Genomic DNA, 6928 nt, shown 5'->3' with positions numbered 1-6928 from the left:
CTAAGCCTGGGCTTCAGTCCTTTATTAGATCTATCTTTAAATTAATTTTTAATATATAATAAGTAGACTGATTCTATATAGCTTTCTAGTTTCACTTCATTATTTTATTTGTATGGCTTTTGATTTATTGGCTTCCCCAAGCTTTCTGGTTTGGTTATTATTTGCCAGTGTGGCAAAAAGCCAAAATCCAAATTTTTAAATAAGAATTTCGGCTCTTCTAGTGCAGAGAGCAAAATTGCACTCTCTGCACAAGCGATGTGGCCCCTGAAAGACCGCCTCAGTCGGTTAAAAGCACAGAAATGCCCTTAAATTAGTGCTATATCCATGACAACAACACTTGCTCTCAATAAAAATGTGTGTAAGTAGGAAATTAAACTTGAAATTCACTCCTAGGAGAGCAAGGGGGATCAGAAATGTACTTTTAATTATATGTCCCTTTTCAAGAAGACTTAAACTTTTACTGAATTCTGCCCCTAAGTAGGCACCCCAAACTAAGAGGAGAAAAATAAAGTTTTTTTCTTTTCATGACTTTTCTTGAGGGCTAGCTTTTTTAGAGGAACAGTTCAGTATAAAAATAAAAACTGGGTAAATACATAGGCTGTGCAAAATAAATACAGTTTCTAATATAGTTAGTTAGCCAAAAATGTTATGTATAAAGGCTGGAGTGACTGGATGTGTAACATAATAGCCAGAACACTACTTCCTGCTTTTCAGCTCTCTAACTGAGTTAGTCAGTGACTTGTAGGGGGGCCACATGGGACAATTGCAATTGATCCTCAGCATTCAGCTCAGATTCAAAAGCAACAGATATGACCCATGTGCTCCCCCTTAAGTCACTAATTGGTTACTGCCTGGTAACCAGGGTAACCAGTCAGTGGAAGTCAAGAGAGCTAAAAAGCAAGTAGTGTTCTGGCTATTATGTTAGACAGACAGTCACTCCAGCCTTTATACATTAAGTTTTGCCTAACTAAATATATTAGAAACATATTTTATTTTGCACAGCCTATGTATTTATCCAGTTTTTTTTTATACTGAACAATTCCTTTAAGACCAATCAAGGTGATCTCAAATTTTCAAAGCCCTTTAATTACATATGCAAAAGCCTTGTCCACTGAGAATCATCTCTACTACAGCCATGTCAGTCATCTGAGATTGAGATAACCAGGGGATTTTTGTTTAACAATATAAATAATCTGGATTCATTTCTGTAGGAAGGCTTTAATAATGTTTACGTGCTACTAAAAAATCATATTTTCATGCCCTGCAGGACTTGGAGCCATCTTTACACAGATTAGTTGGGATTTTGATTGGTGGATTATTTTGCAAATTAATGCAGCTGTGGGCCCTGGAGAACTGTGGAAAGTTTTATTAAGCACATGTTGGCTGAAAAAATTATCCCCACTAGAGCCCACACTCCCGTTGGGGTAAAAGTTGTTTTAAGAAAAAAAAAATTGGCCCCATCAGCGCTAGGACACTCACACTGGGAAAGAGCTCCTGGTGTGAGCGGCCATGTCGTACAGAGTGCATGCACATAATTAACGAATTAATGAGCAAGTTGTGGCATTTATAAGGGGATCATATAATAATCTCTCTAATGCTTTATTTACCAGTTGGTCTTTCCAGCTGACACGAGGTCACCCATTCCGATTAGAAGAAAAGAGGTTCCGCCTAAATATTCGGAAGGGGTTTGTTACAGTGAGAGCTGTGAAGATGTGGAATTCTCTCCTGGAATCAGTTGTACAGGCTGATACATTAGATAGCTTTAAGAAGGGGTTGGATAGCTTTTTAGCAAGTAAGGGAATACAGGGTTATGGGAGATAGCTCATAGTCCAAGTTGATCCAGGGACTAGTCTTTGGAGTCAGGAAGGAATTTTTCCTCCTCTGAGGCAAATTGGAGAGGCTTCAGATGGGTTTTTTGCCTTCCTCTGGATCAACTGGCAGATAGGTAGTTAATATATACATATATATATATATATATATATATATATATATATATATAAAAAAAAAGTTGAACTCGATGGACATGTGTCTTTTTTCAACCTTACTTACTATGTATGTTACTATGTTACATTTGGGAAAATGTTTTCGGCCAACAGGTGCCCTGTAAGAATATAACCTTGATGCTGCTGACTTACAGATCCCACATGTTTTAACCTTTGATGATTTAGTAACATATTCTGGGATTTGTTGTCCAGCATTATCTAAGTAAAGAATGGTTGTGTAGCAGTGAGCAGAAGTGTTTAGAGTATTCACCTTTATGGTTGCAGGATTACAGACTTCGTCACGCCTTATGTTGCATTTGTTTTTGGTAACGTTCTGTAGAGAAGTAGAGGGTGCAGTGAGATAGTTTCATCAAGGCTTTAGATCCTCTTTATATAATATGATAGATGATGATCAGCATTGTAGTCCAGGACCAATACAACTATGATATGGAATGATTAAATCCACTTCAAAGTCATTCTATTTTTCTTTCATGTGCTTGCCACAGGAAGCCTAACATCAGTAGGCACCATACTTCTGATGTTGGCTTCCCGTGGTATGTTAGCAAACCACAACTCCAAGAGCATTATGAGGATAAATAAGTGCAATGCAATACAAGATAAAGTGAATATTTGCGTGTACAACTTCTAGGGGCACATTTACTAAGCTCGAGTGAAGGGTTCGAAGTAAAAAAACTTTGAATTTCTAAGTATTTTTTGGGTACTTCGACCATCGAATAGGCTACTACGACCTTCGACTACGACTTCGATTCGAACGATTCGAACTAAAAATTGTTCGACTATTCGACCATTCGATAGTCGATGTACTGTCTCTTTAAAAAAAACTTAGACTACATACTTCGGTAGTTTAAACCTACCGAGGTACAATGTTAGCCTATGGGGACCTTCCCCATCAGTTTTCTAAGGTTTTTTTGATCGAAGTAAAATCCTTCGATCGATCGATTAAATCCTTCGAATCCGATATTTGAATTCGTAGGATTTTACTTCGAGGGCGAATTTGAGGGTTTATTAACCCTCGATATTCGACCCTTAGTAAATGTTCCCCCTAAAGTCTAAATGCTAAAGTGTTTGCTATGGTTAAAGGACCAAGTCAAAGCTCATCATAGATTTATCCTTAAACCTACCACTGAGAAGGCAGAAGTCATCAGTCCTTTGCTAGCCACTGTAATCAGACAATGGACTTCCCAGTTTGGGGAATGGTATGTATTTTAATCTAGTCTTTGTAATCTCTAATGATACCATGTGATATTATACCCTAAATTTTAAAAGAGGAACATTATAAGACTGAGCAATACCTAAAACTGCGTTATAAAACACATGGCGGAAATGACTAATACAGAAAGCTATTTTTATAGAAAAATATCCCCCTGTGTTAGACTGTTGATTGTGATCGTTGCCCTTGTTCCTGAAATAGGTGACTTTTAATTGCCATTAAAAGGTGGGATAAACATTTCCTAAAGCTCCCATTTGCACCACTACATCTCCAAAACATCCTTAACAGTGTTGCTGGGCAATAGCAGTGTATTATCAGGGGTTAAAGCTTAAATCTTTATGAAAGCTGAATTCCAGCAACTATAACAGCAAGTCCTACAGTGAATCTCTTGTCTTATGCTGGTCAGTGCAAGGCATCTTTATGGCTGCTGAACTACAGCCTCATACCCCTTGCTAATATTCAAGAAGTTGTAGTGCAATAGCATTTGGTGGAGTGCATTGCTGTTCAAGGTTTATGCCCCCTTATACTATTTTTTTCTGTCTCTTAAGACAGCATTATATCTACCCTTCTTATGACTGATTTCATGTGGCAAGCAGAAATCTCTTTATGAATAAAATGGAGTAAGAAGGGATGGTTGTCATTGTGTACTATCTGCTTGTGTCACTATCCAGAGGCATGTATACCTTGCCAGTCCCTTGTGTGGCTCTCCACACGAAAGTCTGCCTGCTGTGTTTACTTACCATGTGTAAGCTTTAAAATTGCCCACATTGTTCACCTGTTCACTCTCATACCAACTGCTGATGGGGTAGCTGCACCAAGCAACTTTATGTAGTACATGTTAGAGTGGTCCTGATAGGTTTCCCTGTCTCCTGCTCTGTTCTGCCTTCCCTATGCTCCTTGTGTGTGACATACTATGCCTGCCCTATGTTCCTGTGTGTGCGCCATACTCTGCCTGTCCTATTCCCCCTGTGTGTGCCATACTCTGCCTGCCCTATGCACCCTGTGTGTGCCATACTCTGCCTGCCCTATGCTCCCTGTGTGTGTCATACTCTGCCTGCCCTATGCTCCCTGTGTGTGCCACACTCTGCCTGCACTATGCTCCTTATGTGTGCCATACTCTGCCTGCCCTATTCCCCCTGTGTGTGCAATACTCTGCCTTCCCTATACTCCCTGTGTGTGCCATACTCTGCCTGCCCGATGCTCCCTGTGTGCCATACTCTGAGGATGTATGGATGCTAACACCGCATAATGTGCCTGTATAACTCTATCTCAATATTGGCAGCTGTCTGATAACACACTTTGCACACATGCTTCTATGAGCAAAGGAGGAAATAAAACTATGGCTTGAACCACAAGAGATAAGACAGCTCAGCAATCACACTTTATAACTGTGGCCAAAGAAATGTTGCTGCACATCTTAAGAATGATGCTGAGGCTTTCACTTGGGCTAAAATAGCAAAGTTGATCTTTAAAAACTGCAAAAAAGTTTTTTTTTAAAAAAAAAAATATACTTTGTACTGTACTTTCTTTCTTTAATTTGCACAAAAGTCAGCTATTGGCAGACAAACAGTTGGTTAAATCTACAAAGTCAATAGCAGATTTTGATCTGTACACTACCGCCTACAGCTACATTTACTATTCAATATGATATGCTGACGAGTCTTGAAACTTCTTTTGGGTTCATTATTGAAATTACTGCTTTTTTACAAGCCTTTCAGGGCTAAGGGTCCACCTGATGCAAGAGATGCTTAAAGCAGTGTTTCCCAAACAGTAAGGTCAACATCTTTTCTGAAGTCAGCATGCAAGTGAACTTTATTCCAGAGGCTCATGGAGGCTGTCTAGAGTGCACATCTCCTCTTCTACTGCACTAAAATGTCCCTGACTATTTTATACTTCAATTTCTTTCTTTTCAATTATCCATAACAAGACGTTAGATAATTGCTTTCATTTCCTAACTTGTAGCAGACTGTACAAAGCTAATTGCTCATTGGTTATTCTTGTCAATTGCTCTTGAACTATTAAGTACATTTGTTAGGTGCTCTTGTACAGCCCTAAAAACTGTGAAAAGTTATGGTTTCCCTGTTTTACATTCAAGTATACAACAGTGGTAATGATGGTGGAAGATAAACAGTGAGGTTCCAGTCACTGGGTTCACTTATGCCAGCAATGTGCACATGGGATGGGAAGTTTAAGTAGTAGGACCAACTGTAAATGATGGCAGAGGTCAATAGAGAATACAAAAATCACTTTGCCACAGCAAATTTGAAACAAGTGTACCACCTTTGAAACATGGTTGGCTCAGGGGGTAGCACTTCAGCTTTGCAACATAGGAGCCCTGCGTTTGATTTCAGCTTTAGTGCTAGATTCTATGTTCTCCCTGTAATGGCATGAGTCTCCTCTCACACTTCAAAAACAAACAGGCAGGTAAATTGGTTAGTGATTAAATTGTCCATGGTGTGAATATAATAGGGACCTTATCTCCACTGGGAATGATCTCCTTTGACCCATGAAAGAACACTCTATACCTACTGTTTATCCTAGGACTTATACATCCCAACTAAAACTTTTGATTCTTTATTAGTCAAGATGGAACAATTTAGTCAAGATTGAACAATTTAACGTGACTGTCGGATGCCAGAAGAATTTGCAAAGGGAAAAACAAAAAGACATGGCTGTTCCACCCACCATTATAAGAAGCTGTATTCCTTTTGATACTTTATACTTCATTTCCCCTTCTATATTTGTTTCGCTTGTCATCTCTACGAATAATATAATGTGTAATACTATACCAGATTTTTTTTTTTTTTTAACAGATTATACTGAATTCCATAATTAGTCAATCATAGCCATAGTCTTGGGGACACACTTGGGAGAGCACTCCACCAACGAGCCAGGGGCCGACCAAACAGTCTTTGCTAACAGCGTGGACACGCCTCCGGATAGGACGCTGCAAATTTGTATCAATATGTCTCAATCCCACGGAGCACCAGTCATAGTCGGAACTTTAAAATGTTACAATTTATTGGAGAGTAGATAACCTCAGTTAATACACACGCCAACAGCGCATCAAACAATACCCACGCTTAACGCGTTCCGTGGCCTCACACCACTTCCTCAGAAGCATAGTCATAGTCTTGGGCAGATACTGAGCTAATAATTCAGTTAGTAATGTATCACTGCAAGAGAAAGTGCAATATATGCACAAAAAATGAAATGGTAACACCCTTAGGACACGTGTGTGTATCAATCACAGAGACACTGTGAACTTTATTTAATGATAACACAAAAATCAATGCTCAATGGAAACCAATGGGAAACTCCTCAACCTGTCACACAGTGAACAAGTCTACTCAGACCAAAAAATAGGTATGGCTCATAAAATGCTTCCAATTTGGCGAGGGATATAGTACTTCAATAAGCGATTTGAATCCCATAAAGATCATACAGGATACAGGACGTATACTGCAATAAATAAGGATTTTTCAACTAAATGCAGTTTACACCCCTCAAATAAATCTTTAGCTCAATGCATTGGGGTGATACCTGCCACTCTTTTTCAGGAAAAAGTGTGCAATTATCTGCAGCTGAATTCCAATAGTTTTAGGTATCAAAGTCATTGAAATTGTCCAAATCCATGCGGCCTCCTGTGGCTCAATCCAAAGGAGCAGGAACCAGTATACACCTGGTTCTACACCAGGAAGGTCCTGATGTTCAC

This window comes from Xenopus laevis, chromosome 9_10S (assembly GCF_017654675.1).
Source record: "Xenopus laevis strain J_2021 chromosome 9_10S, Xenopus_laevis_v10.1, whole genome shotgun sequence".
Taxonomy (NCBI): Eukaryota; Metazoa; Chordata; class Amphibia; order Anura; family Pipidae; genus Xenopus; species Xenopus laevis.
Note: the sequence above shows the minus strand (reverse complement) of the source record.